Here is a 21470-nt window from a genome sequence, read left to right as displayed (position 1 = left end):
TTGATAAGGTATACGAGGACAGGGTGGTGCCTCAGACCTTCCCGGTTCCTGTTAAAATGGTAACATCATTAAGAATGAATGGGAGAGATTAGGTTCTTCCTTTAAGAAACTGTTCCCGCGTCCCGGACTCTCAACTCGAGCTGTGGGGGACTGTGCCTAAGGTGGATTGTGCTAATTCCATGCTCGCAAAGCTGACAACTATTCCTCTCGAGGATAGTTCATCGTTTAAAGAGCCCATGGATAAAAAGTTGGAAAGCATATTAAGGAAAATGTTTCAGCACACAGGGTTTGCTTTTCAACCGGCAGTGGCTGTAGCCACGGTTTTCTGAGCTGCAACATATTGGTGTGAATCCCTGTGTGATATGGTCGAGAGGGAGACTTCCATTGACGAGATACAGGATAAGATTAAGGCGTTGAGGGTAGAAAATTCTTTCATTTGTGACGCCAATATGCAAATTATTCGCCTGAACGCAAAAGTTTCAGGATTCTCTGTTTTAGCTTGCAGGGCTCTGTGGCTAAAGTCTTGGTCTGCGGACATGACCTCTAAGTCAAGGCTGTTGTCTCTGCCTTTTCAAGGAAATATTCTGTTCGGTCCAGGATTGGATTCGATCATATCCACGGTTACGGGAGGCAAGGGAGCTTTCCTACCGCAGGGTAAGAAGGCTAAGCCTAAAGGATCTACTTTTCATCCCTTTCGTGCGGACAAGGCCCAGCACCATCAGCCCGCCGCAAAAGTGGATCAGTCCAAGGGAACTTGGAAGCCTGCTCAGTCTTGGAACAAGCCCAAGCAGAACAAGAAGCCCGCATAGACAAAATCGGCATGAAGGGGCGGCCCCAGACCGGTCTCCGGACCAAGTAGGGGGCAGATTGTCTCTCTTCTCCGAAGCCTGGTTGCAGGACGTTCAGGACCCTAAGGTTTTGGAGGTTGTCGCTCAGGGTTACAGTATAGGATTCAGGTTCCATCCGCCCAGGGGCAGATTTCTCCTGTCAAACCTGTCTTCAAGACTGGAATAGAGAGAGGCCTTTCTAGAATGTGTGAGGGATCTCTCCTCTCTAGGTTTTATCGTACCAGTATCCCAAGCAGAAAGGGGTCTAGGGTACTATTCAAATCTTTTTGTGGTTCCAAAGAAGGAGGGTACGTTCTGCCCGATTCTAGACCTAAACTGTTTAAACAAGTTTCTGGATGTTCCATCATTCAAAATGGAAACGATCAGATCGATTCTGCCCCAGTTCAAGAGGGGCAGTTCATGACAACAATAGACTTGAAGGATGCTTACCTTTATGTTCCAATTCACAGGGACCACTTCAAGTTCCTAAGATTTGCATTTCTGGACCAACACTTCCAGTTTGTGGCCCTTCCTTTGGTCTGCCGCCCCCGAGAGTCTTCACGAAGGTTCTGGGGGTGCTACTTGCAGTGGCCAGATCCAGGGGCATTGCTGTGGTGCCCTATTTGGACGGCATCCTAGTCCAGGCGCCATTGATCAGCCTTGTAGAGGATCATTTGAGGGCTCTTCTTTTCTTGCTCCAATCTCACGGTTGGAAGCTCAACTCAGGAAAGATTTCCCTGGTTCCCAGCAACAGGGTGGAGTTCCTGGGAACGATAATAGACTCTATGTCCATGAAAATATTTCTCACAGATCAACGACACAGGAAGATTGCGTCCACCTGTCTTGCCCTTCAGTCCTCCTCAAGCCCTTCGGTGGCTCAGTGTATGGAAATGATCGGACTTATGGTCTCCAGCATAGATGTCATCCCCTTCGCCAGGTTCCATCTCAGACCTCTTCAGTTGTGCATGTTGAGACAGTGGAACGGCGATCATTCAGATCTATCACAGCGGATATTCATGGATGTTTGGACCAGGGACTCCCTCTCTTGGTGGATCCGTCCGGAGCATCTGTTCCTGTGTACATCCTTCTTGAGACCATCCTGGGAGATTTTGACCACTCGCAGGATGGGTAGCTGTTTGGGGTGCCAGGATGGCTCAAGGAAAATGGACCCGGGAGGAGTCTCTCCTTCCGATAAATTTTCTGGAACTTCGAGCAATTTACAATGCTCTGAGGGCGTGTCCTCCTCTGGGGTCACTCGGCTTCATCAGATTCCAGTCCGACAACATTACCTCGGTGGCTTACATCAACCATCAGGGGGGTACGAGGAGCTCCCTAGCAATGAGGGAGGTGTCTCAGATTTTGGAGTGGGCAGAGTCCCACAGCTGCTCGCTTTCAGCGATCCACATTCCAGGTGTGGACAACTGGGAAGCGGACTTTCTCAGCAGGCAGTCCTTCCATCCGGGGAATGGTCTCTTTATGGAAATTTGTCTCAGATGGGGAACGCCGGAGATAGATCTCATGGAGTCCAGACTTAATTGCAAGCTACCCCGATATGGGTTGAGATCGAGGGATCCACAGGCAAAGCTGATAGATGCCTTAGCGGTGCCTTGCAGTTTCAGCTCAGCTTACATTTTTCCACCGTTGCCACTTCTACCTCGTGTAGTGGCACGCATCAAACAGGAGCGAGCTTCGGCCATCCTGATTGCTCTATTGTGGCCGTGGAGGATGTGGTTTGCGGATCTAGTGGGGACGTCATCCTCTTCGCCATGGAGGTTACCCTGTCGCAGGGATCTACTGGAACAGGGTCCCTTTCAGCATCAAAATCTTGTTTCTCTCAGGCTCACTGCATGGATATTGAACGCTTAGTCTTAGCCAAGAGAGGTTTTTCTGAGAGTTTGATTAACACTTTAGTTCAGGCAAGGAAGCCAGTCACTCGTCGCATCTACCATAAGGTGTGGAGGACCTACTTGTCCTGGTGTGAGAAGCATGGATATCCTTGGCACAAGGTGAAGGTATCCAGGATTCTGTCCTTTCTCCAGGAGGGTTTGGAGAAGGGTCTTGCCGCTAGTTCCTTAAAGGGACAGATTTCGGCATTATCAGTCTTGTTGCACAGGAGACTTGCTGAGCTTCCTGACATTCAATCTTTCGTTCAGGCTCTGTCTATAATCAGGCCTGTCTTTAGGCAGTTTGCTCCCCCATGTAGCTTAAACTTGGTCCTTAAGGTATTGCAGAGGGTACCATTTGAGCCTATGCATTCTATTGACATTGATTCTGTCCTGGAAGGTTCTCTTCCTGTTGGCTATTGCATCGACACGCAGAGTATCTGAGCTCGCTGCCTTGCAATTTGACTTACCTGGTTTTTCATGCTGATAAGACGGTTCTTCGCACCGGTTTAGGGATTCTTCCCAAGGTGTTGTCAGGAAATAATTGTTCCTTCTTTGTGTCCTAACCCTTCGTCTTCTAAGGAGAGGTTACTTCATAATCTGGATGTGATCTGTGCCTTCTGTAAGTTCTATCTTCAGGCTACAAAGCATTTTAGACAGTCTACATCTGTTTGTGGTGTATTCCGGGAAGCGCAAGGGGCAGAGGGCCTCTTCTATTTCTTTGTCTTTTTGGTTGAGGAGTTTGATTCGCTTGGCCTATGAGACAGCGGAACATAAGCCTCCTCAGAGGATCACGGCTCATTCAACTAGAGCTGTGGCTTTGTCTTGGGCCTTCAAGAATGAGGCCTCTATGGAGCAGATTTGTAAGGCGGCTACCTGGTCCTCCTTACACACTTTTACAAAGCTTTACAAATTTTACGTTTTTGCTTCTGCGCAAGCTGTTTCTGGGAGAAAGGTTTTACAGGCTGTGGTGCCCTCAGATTAGGGTCCGCCTTTTTACCCTCCCGGTTTCATTCAGTGTCCTCTAAAGCTTGGGTATATGTTTCCCAAAAGTAATGAATGAAGCCGTGGACTCTCCTCCAATTTTAGATGGAAAACATAAATTATGCTTACCTGATAATTTAATTTCCATTGTGGGGAGGAGAGTCCACTGCTCCCACCTGTAACTCCGGTGGGCGGACCTAAATTTAACTTATCTTCTGGCACCATTTATACCCCGATATTTCTCCTACTGTTCCTTGTTCCCTCGGCAGAATGACTTGGGATGAGGGGAGTGGGGGAGGTATTTAAGCCTTTGGCTGAGGTGTCTTTTCCTCCTCTGGTGGCCAGGTTCTTTATTCCCAAAGTAATGAATGAAGCCGTGGATTCTCCTCCCCACAATGGAAATGAAATTATCAGGTAAGCATAATTTATGTTATTGCATGGTAATCTGATTTACCAGAGAAGATTTAGCACAACCGATATCGCTCTAACGTACCCAATAGTTTCAATTGATATCGTGACCTCGCTAAATAGCGCTGGTACTACAAGTTAAAAGTTATGGGTTGCGCTCAAATGAAAGCCCAAATTGTGCTAGAAGAATTAGGATGACCTGATATCTGAAGTAAAAAGAAAATTCACAAAACACATATAAAACATTAAAATAAAGTATTACACTTTTTATATATATATATATATATATATATATATATATATATATATATATATATATATTTCCAAGTAAAAGACTGTACTCGCTGGAGTTCATAAAAAATTACTTTTATTAATCAAAGCAAATTTCCCCAAATCTCAATGTAACAACATCCCTTTGGGACATCACGCTGGTGATGTTGCTACATTAAGATTTGGGGACATTTGATAAAGATGCCAGTAGGGCATCAAAACGTCATGTTTTTCCCTTTTTTAAGCTTTGATTAATAAAAGTTATTTTCTCTTACATGGTGTATCCAGTCCACGGATTCATCCTTACTTGTGGGATATTCTCAATCCCTACAGGAAGTGGCAAAGAGAGCACACAGCAGAGCTGTCCATATAGCTCCCCTCAGGCTCCGCCCCCCCAGTCATTCTCTTTGCCGCTCTAACAAGTAGCATCTCCACGGGAGGGTAAAGAGTATGTGGTGTTAGATTTGTAGTTTTTATTTCTTCATTCAAGAGTTTGTTATTTTAAAATAGTGCCGGTTTGTACTATTTACTCTGAGGCAGAAAGTGATGAAGATTTCTGCTGAGAGGACAAAGATTTTAGCATGTTGTAACTAAAATCCATTGCTGTTCCCACACAGGACTGTTGAGTACCGGAGAACTTCAGTTGGGGGGAACAGTTTGCAGGCTTAACTGCTTAAGGTATGCTCAGTCACTTTTTTTCTAACAAGACTTGGTAATGCTAGAAGACTGACAGAAATCCCCATGTGAGAAGGTAAGCCGTATTCTGAGACTCGGTATAGAAGGATGGCTTAGTTAAAAGGGCTTAAATCACTGGTGGACACTGTTATGGGGAAAAACGATTATTTCTTTCATGTAATTAGCAAGAGTCCATGAGCTAGTGACGTATGGGATATACATTCCTACCAGGAGGGGCAAAGTTTCCCACACCTCAAAATTCCTATAAATACACCCCTCACCACACCCACAAATCAGTTTTACAAACTTTGCCTCCCGTGGAGGTGGTGAAGTAAGTTTGTGCTAGATTCTTCGTTGATATGCGCTTTGCAGCAGGCTGGAGCCCGGTTTTCCTCTCAGTGTGCAGTGAATGTCAGAGGGATGTGAAGAGAGTATTGCCTATTTGAATTCAATGATCTCCTTCTACGGGGTCTATTTCATAGGTTCTCTGTTATCGGTCGTAGAGATTCATCTCTTACCTCCCTTTTCAGATCGACGATATACTCTTATATATACCATTACCTCTACTGATTCTCGTTTCAGTACTGGTTTGGCTTTCTACTACATGTAGATGAGTGTCCTGGGGTAAGTAAGTCTTATTTTTTGTGACACTCTAAGCTATGGTTGGGCACTTTTATATAAAGTTCTAAATATATGTGTTTAAACATTTATTTGCATTGATTCAGGATGTTCGATATTCCTTATTTCAGACAGTCAGTTTCATTATTTGGGATAATGCATATGAATAACCAATTTTTCTTACCTTAAAAATTTTTCATTTTATTGCGTCATTCTTGGCACAGACTTTTTTGGCGCAAAAATTTTCTTTGTCATTTCCGGCGTCATACTTGTCGCCGGAAGTTGCGTCATTTTTTTAACGTTTTTGCGCCAAAAATGTCGGCGTCACCGGATGTGGCGTCATTTTTGGCGCCAAAAGCATTTAGGCGCCAAATAATGTGGGCGTCTTTTTTGGCGCTAAAAAATATGAGCGTTATTATTGTCTCCACATTATTTAAGTCTCGTTGTTTATTTGCTTCTGGTTGCTAGAAGCTTGTTCATTGGCATTTTTTCCCATTCCTGAAACTGTCATTTAAGGAATTTGATCAATTTTGCTTTATATATGTTGTTTTTTCTATTACATATTGCAAGATGTCTCAGATTGACCCTGAATCAGAAGCTACTTCTGGAAATCGCTGCCTGATGCTGGATCTACTAAAGTTAAGTGTATTTGTTGTAAACTTGTGGTAACTGTTCCTCCGGCTGTTGTTTGTGATGAATGTCATGACAAACTTGCTAATGCAGATAATATTTCCTTTAGTAATGTTCCATTACCTGTTGCTGTTCCATCAACATCTAACACTCAGGGTGTTCCTGTTAACATAAGAGATTTTGTTTCTAAATCTATTAGGAAGGCTATGTCTGTTATTCCTCCTTCCAGTAAACGTAAAAGGTCTTTTAAAAACTTCTCATTTTCCAGATGAATTTTTAAATGAACATCATCATTCTGATTCTGTTTCTGATATTGATTTTTCTGGTTCAGAGGATTCTGTTTCAGAGATTGATACTGATAAATCTTCATATTTATTTAAAATGGAATTTATTCGTTCTTTACTTAAAGAAGTCTTAATTGCATTAGAAATAGAGGAATCTGGTCCTCTTGATACTAAATCTAAACGTTTAAATACGGTTTTTAAACCACCTGTAGTTATTCCGGAGGTTTTTCCCGTTCCTGATGCTATTTCCAGGGAATGGAATAATTTGGTTAATTCATTTACTCCTTCTAAACGGTTTAAGATATTATATCCTGTGCCATCTGACAGATTAGAGTTTTGGGACAAAATCCCTAAAGTTGATGGGGCTATCTCTACTCTTGCTAAACGTACTACTATTCCTACGGCAGATAGTACTTCCTTTAAGGATCCTTTAGATAGGAAAATTTAATCTTTTCTAAGAAAAGCTTACTTATGTTCAGGTAATCTTCTTAGGCCTGCTATATCTTTGGCAGATGTTGCTGCAGCTTCAACTTTCTGGTTGGAGGCTTTAGCACAACAAGTAACAGATCATAATAATCATAGCATTGTTAATCTTCTTCAACATGCTAATAACTTTATTTGTGATGCCATCTTTGATATCATTAGGGTTGATGTCAGGTATATGTCTTTTTAGCTATTTTAGCTAGAAGAGCTTTATGGCTTAAAACTTGGAATGCTGATATGTCTTCTAAGTCAACTTTGCTTTCCCTTTCTTTCCAAGGTAACAAATTGTTTGGTTCACAGTTGGATTCTATTATTTCAACTGTTACTGGGGGGGGGAAGGAACTTTTTTACCACAGGATAAAAAATCTAAAGGTAAATATAGGGCTGCTAATCGTTTTCGTTCCTTTCGTCACAATAAGGAACAAAAGCCTGATCCTTCCCCTACAGGAACGGTATCAGTTTGGAAACCATCTCCAGTCTGGAATAAATCCAAGCCTTTTAGAAAGCCAAAGCCAGCTCCCAAGTCCACATGAAGGTGCGGCCCTCATTCCAGCTCAGCTGGTAGGGGGCAGATTACGATTTTTCAAAGAAATTTGGATCAATTTGATTCACAATCTTTGGATTCAGAACATTGTTTCACAAGGGTACAGAATAGGCTTCAAGATAAGGCCTCCTGCAAGAAGATTTTTTCTTTCTCGTGTTCCAATAAATCCAGTGAAGGCTCAAGCGTTTCTGAAATGTGTTTCAGATCTAGAGTTGGCTGGAGTAATTGTGCCAGCTCCAGTTCTGGAACAGGGTCTGGGGTTTTACTCAAATCTATTCATTGTACCAAAGAAGGAGGATTCCTTCAGACCAGTTCTGGATTTAACAATATTGAATCGTTATGTAAGAATACCAACATTCAAAATGGTAACTATAAGGACTATTCTGCCTTTTGTTCAGCAAGGGCATTATATGTCCACAATAGATCTACAAGATGCATATCTGCATATTCTGATTCATCCAGCTCACTATCAGTTTCTGAGATTCTCTTTTCTAGACAAGCATTACCAGTTTGTGGCTCTGCCGTTTGGCCTAGCAACAGCTCCAAGGATTTTTACAAAGGTTCTCGGTACCCTACTATCTGTAATCAGAGAACAGGGTATTGTGGTATTTCCTTATTTGGACGATATCTTGGTACTTGCTCAGTCTTCACATTTAGCAGAATCTCATACGAATCGACTTGTATCGTTTCTTCGAGAACATGGTTGAAGGATCAATTTACCAAAGAGTTCGTTGATTCCTCAGACAAGGGTAACCTTTTTAGGTTTCCAGATAGATTCAGTGTCCATGACTCTGTCGTTAACGGACAAGAGACGTCTGAAATTGGTTTCAGCTTGTCGAAACCTTCAGTCTCAATCATTCCCTTCGGTAGCCTTATGCATGGAAATTCTAGATCTTATGACTGCTGCATCGGACGCGATCCCCTTTGCTCGTTTTCACATGCGACCTCTTCAGCTCTGTATGCTGAACCAGTGGTGCAGGGATTATACAAAGATATCACAAATAATATCTTTAAAACCGAATGTACGACACTCTCTGACGTGGTGGACAGTCCACCATCGTTTAGTTCAGGGGGCTTCTTTTGTTCTTCCGACCTGGACTGTGATCTCAACAGATGCAAGCCTGACAGGTTGGGGAGCGGTATGGGGTCTCTGACAGCGCAGGGGGTTTGGGAATCTCAGGAGGCGAGATTACCAATCAACATTTTGGAACTCCGTGCGATTTTCAGAGCTCTTCAGTCGTGGCCTCTTCTAAAGAGAGAGTCGTTCATTTGTTTTCAGACAGACAATGTCACAACCGTGGCATATGTCAATCATCAAGGAGGGACTCACAGTCCTCTGGCTATGAAAGAAGTATCTAGAATACTTGTATGGGCGGAATCCAGCTCCTGTCTAATTTCTGCGGTTCACATCCCAGGTATAGACAATTGGGAAGCGGATTATCTCAGTTGCCAAACATTACATCCGGGCGAATGGTCTCTTCACCCAGAGGTATTTCTTCAGATTGTTCAAATCTGGGGTCTTCCAGAAATAGATCTGATAGCTTCTCATCTAAACAAGAAGCTTCCCAGGTATCTGTCCAGATCCAGGGATCCTCAGGCGGAAGCAGTGGATGCATTGTCGCTTCCTTGGAAGTATCATCCTGCCTATATCTTTCCGCCTCTTGTTCTTCTTCCAAGAGTGATTTCCAAGATTCTAAAGGAGCGTTCGTTTGTTCTGCTGGTGGCTCCAGCATGGCCTCACAGGTTTTGGTATGCAGATCTTGTTCGGATGGCCACTTTCCAACCGTGGACTCTTCCGTTAAGACCAGACCTTCGATCGCAAGGTCCTTTTTTCCATCAGGATCTCAAATCCTTAAATTTGAAGGTATGGAGATTGAACGCTTAATTCTCAGTCATAGAGGTTTCTCTGACTCCGTAATTAATACTATGTTACAGGCTCGTAAATCTGTGTCTAGGAAGATATATTATCGAGTCTGGAAGACTTATATTTCTTGGTGTTCTTCTCATCATTTTTCTTGGCATTCTTTTAGAATTCCTAGAATTTTACAGTTTCTTCAGGATGGCTTGGATAAAGGTTTGTCTGCAAGTTCATTGAAAGGACAAATCTCTGCTCTTTCTGTTTTTTTTCACAGAAAGATTGCTAATCTTCCTGATATTCATTGTTTTGTACAGGCTTTGGTTCGTATAAAACCTGTCATTAAGTCAATTTCTCCTCCTTGGAGTTTGAATTTGGTTCTGGGGGCTCTTCAAGCTCCTCCGTTTGAACCTATGCATTCGCTGGATATTAAATTACTTTCTTGGAAAGTTTTGTTTCTTTTGGCCATCTCTTCTGCTAGAAGAGTTTCTGAATTATCTGCTCTTTCTTGTGAGTCTCCTTTTCTGATTTTTCATCAGGATAAGGCGGTTTTGCGAACTTCATTTAAATTTTTACCTAAGGTTGTGAATTCTAACAACATTAGTAGAGAAATTGTGGTTCCTTCTTTGTGTCCTAATCCTAAGAACTCTAAGGAAAGATTGTTGCATTCTTTGGATGTAGTTAGAGCTTTGAAATATTATGTTGAAGCTACTAAAGATTTCCGAAAGAATTCTAGTCTATTTGTTATCTTTTCTGGTTCTAGGAAAGGTCAGAAGGCTTCTGCCATTTCTTTGGCGTCTTGGTTAAAGTCTTTGATTCATCATGCTTATGTTGAGTCGGGTAGAACTCTGCCTCAAAGGATTACAGCTCATTCGACTAGGTCAGTTTCTACTTCCTGGGCATTTAGGAATGAAGCTTCGGTTGATCAGATTTGCAAAGCAGCAACTTGGTCTTCTTTGCATACTTTTACTAAATTCTACCATTTTGGTGTGTTTTCTTCTTCTGAAGCAGTCTTTGGTAGAAAAGTACTTCAGGCAGCTGTTTCAGTTTGATTTTTCTGCTTATAATTTCAGTTTTTTTCATTATAAGATTTAAACTTTGTTTGGGGTGTGGATTATTTTTCAGCGGAATTGGCTGTCTTTATTTTATCCCTCCCTCTCTAGTGACTCTTGCGTGGAAGATCCACATCTTGGGTATTCATTATCCCATACGTCACTAGCTCATGGACTCTTGCTAATTACATGAAAGAAAACATAATTTATGTAAGAACTTACCTGATAAATTCATTTCTTTCATATTAGCAAGAGTCCATGAGGCCCACCCTTTTTGTGGTGGTTATGATTTTTTTGTATAAAGCACAATTATTCCAATTCCTTATTTTTTATGCTTTCGCACTTTTTTCTTATCACCCCACTTCTTGGCTATTCGTTAAACTGATTTGTGGGTGTGGTGAGGGGTGTATTTATAGGCATTTTGAGGTTTGGGAAACTTTGCCCCTCCTGGTAGGAATGTATATCCCATACGTCACTAGCTCATGGACTCTTGCTAATATGAAAGAAATTAATTTATCAGGTAAGTTCTTACATAAATTATGTTTTTTCTACTATAATCTGACATTTGCACAAGTGTTTATTATGTTTGGAACACTTTTTAGGGGTTTTATACGCCTGGCATATTTTAGACACCTAATTTGGCTTAGGAAGGCCCCACAACTCCGGAGTGAAGGGGGAGGGGACTAATTTTCGCACCTCAGTTGCGCAGTTCTTTTGCAAGACAGCTTCATGCAGCTTCACATGTAGAGTCCAGAGATTGGAGGTGGACTACAGGGAGGCTTATTTTAGTTCCAAAACTAATCCCCAAAGTGCTGTAGTGTGTTAAACCGTTGGCCTGCTTCAATTTGCTCCGGTTTGGGCAATAAGGGGTTAATTGGCTTGAAACTTGGTGTGCAATCATTTCAAAGCATTAGGATCATATGGTGTAAATTTCATAAAGATTGGATGTTTTTTGAGATTTGGTAAAAAAGTGTGCTTTTTATTAATTAAAAGCACAGTACCGTTTTTTCAAAAAGTGTATTTTTCTGTATTTGAGTGCTATCTAAGTCTGTCTAACATGTCTGAGCCTACAGATAGACCTTGTTCTATGTGTTTAAAAGCCATGGCGGTACCCCCATTGCATTTGTGTTTAAAGTGTGCTAAGGTATCTAAACATTTTGATGACCATGCAGTGACACTTCAAAATGTAGCCCAAGATGATTCTTTGACGGAAGGTAATGAGGATAGTACTCCTTCCTCTCCCCGTGTGTCGACACCAGTTACGCCCGCGCAAGCGTTGCCTAGTACCTCTAGCGCATTGTGCCCTATTACATTACAACAATTAGCAGCAGTCATGGATAATTCCCTTGCGACATTTCTATCCAAACTGCCAGTTTTTCCAAAAAAGCGTGATAGCTCAGTTTTAAGAACAGAGGATGAGCAATCAGAAGCTTTGGATTATTTATCTGTTGTACCCTCACAACACTCTGAAGTGGCAGTGAGGGATGGTCTGTCCGAGGGAGAAATTTCTGACACAGGAAAAGTTTCTCAGCGGGCAGATTCAGATTCCTTAGCGTTTAAATTTAAGCTGGAACACCTCCGCATCCTGCTTAAGGAGGTTTTAGCTACGCTGGATGATTGTGACCCCATGGTGGTCCCAGAAAAATTGTGTAAAATGGACAGGTTTTTAGAGGTCCCTGTATACACTGATGCGTTTCCGATCCCGAAGAGGGTCGCGGATATTGTGACTAGGGAGTGGGAGAGACCAGGTGTACCTTTTTGTTCCCCCTCCTATTTTTAAGAAAATGTTCCCCATAAATGACCCCAAGTGGGACGCGTGGCAGACGGTCCCTAAGGTAGAGGGAGCAGTTTCAACACTTGCTAAGCGTACAACTATACCAATAGAAGACAGTTGTGCTTTTAAAGACCCTATGCATAAAAAATTGGAAGGTTTGCTGAAGAAAATGTTTGTTCAGCAAGGTTTCCTTGTTGCCTGCATTATTCCTGTAACTACTGCAGCGGCTTTTTGGTTTGAGGCGCTGGAGGAGTCGCTCCAGAGGGAGACTTCATATGACGAAGTCATGGATAGAATTCATGCTCTAAAGCTGGCAAATTCTTTTATCACAGATGCCGCTTTACAATTAGCTAAATTAGCGGCGAAAAATTCTGGTTTTGCCATTATGGCGCGGAGAGCGCTTTGGCTCAAATCATGGTCGGCTGACGTGTTGTCCAAAACAACATTACTAAATATTCCTTTCAAGGGAAAGACCCTTTTTGGTCCCGATTTGAAAGAAATTATCGCGGATATCACTGGGGGGAAGGTCCATGCCCTCCCGCAGGATTGACCGTTTAAGGCCAAAAACAAGGCTAATTTTCGCTCCTTTCGCATGAAGGGGTAGAAATTGTGGCTCAGGGGTATCTTCTAGAATTCAAGGACTCTCCCCCAAGGGGAAGGTTCCAAATTTCTCGTTTGTCTTCAGACCAGACAAAGAAACAGGCGTTCTTACGCTGTGTAGAAGATCTTCTAAAGATGGGAGTGATACACCCAGTTCCAATTGCAGAACAAGGACTGGGATTTTACTCAAACCTGTTTGTAGTTCCCAAAAAGGAGGGAACTTTCAGGCCAATCCTGGATCTAAACATTCTAAACAAATTCCTCAGAGTTCCATCTTTCAAAATGGAAACCATTCGGACAATCTTGCCGATGATCCAGGAAGGTCAATATATGACTACCGTGGATCTAAAGGATGCGTACCTACATATTCCTATCCACAAAGATCATCATCAGTTCCTAAGGTTCGCCTTTCTGGACACGCATTACCAGTTCGTGGCCCTTCCTTTCGGGTTGGCCACCGCTCCCAGAATTTTCACAAAGGTGCTGGGGTCCCTTCTAGCGGTTCTAAGACCGTGGGGCATTGCAGTAGCACCTTACCTAGACGACATTTTAATTCAGGCGTCGTCTTTCCACAGAGCCAAGGCTCATACGGACATTGTTCTGGCCTTTCTAAGGTCTCACGGGTGGAAGGTGAACGTCGAAAAAAGTTCTCTGTCCCCGCTCACAAGGGTTCCCTTCCTGGGAACACTAATTGACTTGGTAGAAATGAAAATCTTTCTGACAGAGGTCAGGAAGTCAAAACATTTGAATAATTGCCGAGTTCTTCATTCCATTCCTCGGCCTTCTGTGGCTCAGTGCATGGAGGTAATCGGTTTAATGGTTGCGGCAATGGACGTAGTCCCTTTTGCTCGAATTCATCTAAGACCACTGCAACTGTGCATGCTCAAACAGTCGAATGGGGATTATGCAGATTGGTTGTCTCAGGATCACCTGTCTCAGGGAATGAGTTTCCGCAGACCGGAGTGGATCATTGTCACGACCCATGCCAGTCTGTTAGGCTGGGGTGCGGTCTGGGACTCCCTGAAAGCTCAGGGTCTATGGTCTCAGGAAGAATCTCTTCTACCGATAAACATTTTGGAACTGAGAGCGATATTCAATACGCTCCAGGCATGGCCTCGACTAGCGGAGGCCAAATTAATCAGATTTCAGTCGGACAACATCACGACTGTAGCGTACATCAATCATCAGGGAGGAACAAAGAGTTCCCTAGTGATGAAGGAAGTAACCAAGATCATCAAATGGGCGGAGGATCACTCCTGCCATCTATCTGCAATTCACATCCCAGGAGTAGACAACTGGGAGGAAGATTTTCTGAGTCGTCAGACTTTCCATCCGGGGGAGTGGGAACTCCACCCGGAGGTTTTTGCTCAGCTGACCCAGCTATGAGGCATTCCAGAATTGGATCTGATGGCGTCCCGTCAGAACACCAAACTTCCCCTTTACGGATCCAGATTCAGGGATCCCAAGGCGGCATTGATAGATGCTTTAGTAGCGCCTTGGTCATTCAGTCTAGCTTATGTCTTTCCACCGTTTCCTCTTCTCCCTCGGCTAGTAGCCAGAATCAAACAGGAGAAGGCTTCGGTAATTCTGATAGCGCCTGCGTGGCCACGCAGGACTTGGTATGCAGACCTAGTGGACATGTCATCGGCTCCACCATGGAAACTGCCATTGAGGCAGGATCTTCTAATTCAAGGTCCATTCAAGCATCCAAATCTAGTTTCTCTGCAACTGACTGCTTGGAGATTGAACGCTTAATTCTAGCTAAGCGTGAGTTCTCTGAATCAGTTATAGATACTCTGATCCAGGCTAGAAAGCCTGTCACCAGGAAAATTTACCATAAGATATGGCGGAAATATCTTTGTTGGTGCGAATCCAAGGGTTACTCGTGGAGTAAGGTTAGGATTCTAAGGATATTGTCCTTTCTCCAAGAAGGATTGGAGAAAGGTTTGTCAGCTAGTTTCTTAAAGGGACAGATATTTGCTCTGTCTATCCTGTTACACAAGCGTCTGGCAGCTGTACCAGACGTTCAGGCGTTTGCACAGGCCCTAGTTAGAATCAAGCCTATCTACAAACCTGTGGCTCCTCCATGGAGTCTAAATTTAGTTTTTTCAGTTCTTCAAGGGGTTCCGTTTGAACCTTTGCATTCCATAGATATTAAGTTATTATCTTGGAAAGTTTTGTTTTGGTAGCTATTTCTTCTGCTCGAAGAGTTTCTGAATTGTCTGCTTTGCAGTGTAATTCACCCTATCTGGTGTTCCATGCAGATAAGGTTGTTTTGCGTACCAAACCTGGTTTCCTTCCAAAAGTGGTTTCTAATAAGAATATTAACCAGGAAATTGTTGTTCCTTCTCTGTGCCCTAATCCAGTTTCTAAGAAGGAACGACTGTTACACAATCTTGATGTGGTTCGTGCTCTAAAATTCTATTTAAAGACAACTAAAGATTTCAGACAAACATCATCCTTGTTTGTTGTCTATTCTGGTATGAGGAGAGGTCAGAAAGCGACTGCTACCTCTCTTTCCTTCTGGCTGAAAAGCACCATCCGATTGGCTTATGAGACTGCTGGACAGCAGCCTCCTGAAGGAATTACAGCTCATTCCACTAGAGCTGTGGCTTCCACATGGGCTTTTAAGAATGAGGCTTCTGTTGAACAGATTTGTAAAGCAGCGACTTGGTCTTCACTGCATACATTTGCCAAATTTTACAAATTCGATACTTTTGCTTCTTCGGAGGCTATTTTTGGGAGAAAGGTTTTGCAAGCAGTGGTGCCTTCCGTTTAGATTACCTGACTTGTTCCCTCCCTTCATCCGTGTCCTAAAGCTTTGGTATTGGTATCCCACAAGTAAGGATGAATCCGTGGACTGGATACACCATGTAAGAGAAAACAGAATTTATGCTTACCTGATAAATTAGTTTCTCTTACGGTGTATCCAGTCCATGGCCGCCCTGGCAATTAAGTCAGGTTCAAATTTATTTTTGTAAAACTACAGTCACCACTGCACCCTATGGTTTCTCCTTTTTCTCTTAACCGTCGGTCGAATTACTGGGGGGGCGGAGCCTGAGGGGAGCTATATGGACAGCTCTGCTGTGTGCTCTCTTTGCCACTTCCTGTAGGGATTGAGAATATCCCACAAGTAAGGATGAATCCGTGGACTGGATACACCGTAAGAGAAAGTAATTTATCAGGTAAGCATAAATTCTGTTTTTTATGGCACTCCAGCGAGTGCAGTCTTTTACTGGAAAACTGCATTACTATTGACTTTGCATCCTGGCTGTTGAAAATTGAGCTGTACATTGGGAGTGCAAAATTACCTTGGATATACAGTATATATATATATATATATATATATATACTGGCAGAGATAGGTGCACTCTCACGAACAGTAGTCTAGGTGCCCAGGTGCTGAATGCAGGTTATAGTATAAGTAATAGAAGACAGCACTCACTGGTTTTGAGCAAAGCAATAAATAGCTTTAATTAAGTGACGTTTCGGGGGACAGCTCCCCTTCATTAGACCAACAAACCAATAATGAATTACAAACATTTATACCCTCTAAGACCCTCCCCCAGTGTGCAAAAAATGCACCAAAACGGTTGCCAGGGCAACCAACACTTGTATATAAAACACATAAATAAATAAATATACAGAAATATACATTCATAGATATATTTATAGGAAATGTATCCCATATACAGAGTGGACAGTGTACACAATAATGACAAAATATACAAAACTATGCTGCAGCAACGTATCTAATTCCAAAATGTTATGTCATATAAGAGCTAATATGTATCACATAAGCACCGTAAATGTAAGTAGTGCCAAAGATATATGCCCATTATCGTAAGTGTAACCCCAGGACCGAACTATTCCTACTAGATTACAAGTCAAATTGTCAGGGTACCTGTGAAATGACATTAAATTAACTACAGATGTATCACTTAATCTAATATTTCATTTTGGGCTAATATCTAATTTGCTATGAATTGGTCTCACTATAGCCCCTTCTCCCTCACTGCTTAAGACAAGTTGAGAACAAAAGAGATGATACAATTGTTCAATTAGTGAAAATATGTCACTAATTAATCCTTTGAAGCTCACAGCTCTACAAGAAGGGTAAACATGGGCCTGGTAATTACCCAAGCCAGGATGCATCCTGGGGTGATGGAGACAATATTCTGTGTTTTTGATGGAAGACATGCTCAGAATCCCAGGATATGGTTATTTAACAAACATGTGTGAAAATCCCCATGATATGCACTAGATAGACCCTCTTTGAAGATCTAATACACATTCTCATTAGGAAAGGCTGCTGGCTCAGATGACAGCAAATTTTCAGATAAAGGAATTGTGCCTAATCTTCATAATAATCTAAAATACACAGATCATATTAAAAACATATATATATATATATATATATAGAGAGAGAGAGAGAGATCTGAAAATTATACTATATTGAATAAATATCTGCTGTATTGAATGATTAGCTGCATTAATAAATTTAAAATGTTTACCAAAAATCTCAGAATAAAAACCCTGTTTCTTTTATTGCAGGCATCGGATTAAACAGAGATTTCCCAATGTGAAGAGATATACATACAATAAATTGCTAAATTAATTATACCTTATTCGTATTTCATACATTCAAAACAATGTTATATCAGAATATAAATTGATATATTAATCAAATTCATGCTGAGGGTATTCAAATTCTTTAGAATCCCCTCATAAAAAAATGTAACTTTGAATGCATCTCTTGAAATATTATAAGTAGAATTGTATGGAAGTATACATTAGATAGATATATTGTATAGATTTAAGGTTATGCTCAGACCTGGTATCCGAATGTATAGAAAGTATATATATATATATATATATATATATATATAGGGAGTGCAGAATTATTAGGCAAATGAGTATTTTGACCACATCATCCTCTTTATGCATGTTGTCTTACTCCAAGCTGTATAGGCTCGAAAGCCTACTACCAATTAAGCATATTAGGTGATGTGCATCTCTGTAATGAGAAGGGGTGTGGTCTAATGACATCAACACCCTATATCAGGTGTGCATAATTATTAGGCAACTTCCTTTCCTTTGGCAAAATGGGTCAAAAGAAGGACTTGACAGGCTCAGAAAAGTCAAAAATAGTGAGATATCTTGCAGAGGGATGCAGAACTCTTAAAATTGCAAAGCTTCTGAAGCGTGATCATCGAACAATCAAGCGTTTCATTCAAAATAGTCAACAGGGTCGCAAGAAGCGTGTGGAAAAACCAAGGCGCAAAATAACTGCCCATGAACTGAGAAAAGTCAAGCGTGCAGCTGCCAAGATGCCACTTGCCACCAGTTTGGCCATATTTCAGAGCTGCAACATCACTGGAGTGCCCAAAAGCACAAGGTGTGCAATACTCAGAGACATGGCCAAGGTAAGAAAGGCTGAAAGACGACCACCACTGAACAAGACACACAAGCTGAAACGTCAAGACTGGGCCAAGAAATATCTCAAGACTGATTTTTCTAAGGTTTTATGGACTGATGAAATGAGAGTGAGTCTTGATGGGCCAGATGGATGGGCCCGTGGCTGGATTGGTAAAGGGCAGAGAGCTCCAGTCTGACTCAGACGCCAGCAAGGTGGAGGTGGAGTACTGGTTTGGGCTGGTATCATCAAAGATGAGCTTGTGGGGCCTTTTCGGGTTGAGGATGGAGTCAAGCTCAACTCCCAGTCCTACTGCCAGTTTCTGGAAGACACCTTCTTCAAGCAGTGGTACAGGAAGAAGTCTGCATCCTTCAAGAAAAACATGATTTTCATGCAGGACAATGCTCCATCACACGCATCCAAGTACTCCACAGCGTGGCTGGCAAGAAAGGGTATAAAAGAAGAAAATCTAATGACATGGCCTCCTTGTTCACCTGATCTGAACCCCATTGAGAACCTGTGGTCCATCATCAAATGTGAGATTTACAAGGAGGGAAAACAGTACACCTCTCTGAACAGTGTCTGGGAGGCTGTGGTTGCTGCTTCACGCAATGTTGATGGTGAACAGATCAAAACACTGACAGAATCCATGGATGGCAGGCTTTTGAGTGTCCTTGCAAAGAAAGGTGGCTATATTGGTCACTGATTTGTTTTTGTTTTGTTTTTGAATGTCAGAAATATATATATGTGAATGTTGAGATGTTATATTGGTTTCACTGGTAAAAATAAATAATTGAAATGGGTATATATTTGTTTTCTTTCATGTAATTAGCAAGAGTCCATGAGCTAGTGACGTATGGGATATACATTCCTACCAGGAGGGGCAAAGTTTCCCAAACCTCAAAATGCCTATAAATACACCCCTCACCACACCCACAATTCAGTTTTACAAACTTTGCCTCCTATGGAGGTGGTGAAGTAAGTTTGTGCTAGATTCTACGTTGATATGCGCTCTGCAGCAAGTTGGAGCCCGGTTTTCCTCTCAGCGTGCAGTGAATGTCAGAGGGATGTGAGGAGAGTATTGCCTATTTGAATGCAGTGATCTCCTTCTACGGGGTCTATTTCATAGGTTCTCTGTTATCGGTCGTAGAGATTCATCTCTTACCTCCCTTTTCAGATCGGCGATATACTCTTATTTATATACCATTACCTCTGCTGATTCTCGTTTCAGTACTGGTTTGGCTTTCTACAAACATGTAGATGAGTGTCCTGGGGTAAGTAAATCTTATTTTCTGTGACACTCTAAGCTATGGTTGGGCACTTTGTTTATAAATTTCTAAATATATGTATTCAAACATTTATTTGCCTTGACTCAGAATGTTCAACATTCCTTATTTTCAGACAGTCAGTTTCATATTTGGGATAATGCATTTGAATCAATCATTTTTTCTTACCTTAAAAATTTTGACTCTTTTTTCCCTGTGGGCTGTTAGGCTCGCGGGGGCTGAAAATGCTTCATTTTATTGCGTCATTCTTGGCGCGGACTTTTTTGGCGCAAAAAATCTTTTCCGTTTCCGGCGTCATATGTGTCGCCGGAAGTTGCGTCATTTTTTGACGTTCTTTTGCGCCAAAAGTGTCGGCGTTCCGGATGTGGCGTCATTTTTGGCGCCAAAAGCATTTAGGCGCCAAATAATGTGGGCGTCTTATTTGGCGCTAAAAAAAAATATGGGCGTCGCTTTTGTCCCCACATTATTTAAGTCTCATTTTTCATTGCTTCTGGTTGCTAGAAGCTTGTTCTTTGGCATTTTTTCCCATTCCTGAAACTGTCATTTAAGGAATTTGATCAATTTTGCTTTATATGTTGTTTTTTCTCTTACATATTGCAAGATGTCTCACGTTGCATCTGAGTCAGAAGATACTTCAGGAAAATCGCTGTCTAGTGCTGGAACTACCAAAGCTAAGTGTATCTGCTGTAAACTTTTGGTAGCTATTCCTCCGGCTGTTGTTTGTATTAATTGTCATGACAAACTTGTTAATGCAGATAATATTTCCTTTAGTAATGTACCATTGCCTGTTGCAGTTCCTTCAACATCTAAGGTGCAGAATGTTCCTGATAACATAAGAGATTTTGTTTCTGAATCCATCAAGAAGGCTATGTCTGTTATTTCTCCTTCTAGTAAACAAAAAAAATCTTTTAAAACTTCTCTCCCTACAGATGAATTTTTAAATGAACATCATCATTCTGATTCTGATGACTCTTCTGGTTCAGAGGATTCTGTCTCAGAGATTGATGCTGATAAATCTTCATATTTATTTAAAATGGAATTTATTCGTTCTTTACTTAAAGAAGTACTAATTGCTTTAGAAATAGAGGATTCTGGTCCTCTTGATACTAATTCTAAACGTTTAGATAAGGTATTTAAATCTCCTGTGGTTATTCCAGAAGTTTTTCCTGTTCCTAATGCTATTTCTGAAGTAATTTCCAAAGAATGGGATAAATTGGGTAATTCATTTACTCCTTCTAAACGTTTTAAGCAATTATATCCTGTGCCGTCTGACAGATTAGAATTTTGGGACAAAATCCCTAGAGTTGATGGGGCTATTTCTACCCTTGCTAAACGTACTACTATTCCTACGGCAGATGGTACTTCGTTTAAGGATCCTTTAGATAGGAAAATTGAATCCTTTCTAAGAAAAGCTTATCTGTGTTCAGGTAATCTTCTTAGACCTGCTATATCATTGGCTGATGTTGCTGCAGCTTCAACTTTTTGGTTGGAAACTTTAGCGCAACAAGTAACAGATCATGATTCTCATAATATTATTATTCTTCTTCAGCATGCTAATAATTTTATCTGTGATGCCATTTTTGATATTATCAGAGTTGATGTCAGGTTTATGTCTCTAGCTATTTTAGCTAGAAGAGCTTTATGGCTTAAGACTTGGAATGCTGATATGGCTTCTAAATCAACTCTACTTTCCATTTCTTTCCAGGGTAACAAATTATTTGGTTCTCAGTTGGATTCTATTATCTCAACTGTTACTGGTGGGAAAGGAACTTTTTTACCACAGGATAAAAAATCTAAGGGTAAAAACAGGGCTAATAATCGTTTTCGTTCCTTTCGTTTCAACAAAGAACAAAAGCCTGATCCTTCATCCTCAGGAGCAGT

This window comes from Bombina bombina, chromosome 1 (genome assembly GCF_027579735.1).
Source record: "Bombina bombina isolate aBomBom1 chromosome 1, aBomBom1.pri, whole genome shotgun sequence".
In the NCBI taxonomy this organism is placed as follows: Eukaryota; Metazoa; Chordata; class Amphibia; order Anura; family Bombinatoridae; genus Bombina; species Bombina bombina.
This window is presented reverse-complemented; position numbering follows the sequence as displayed.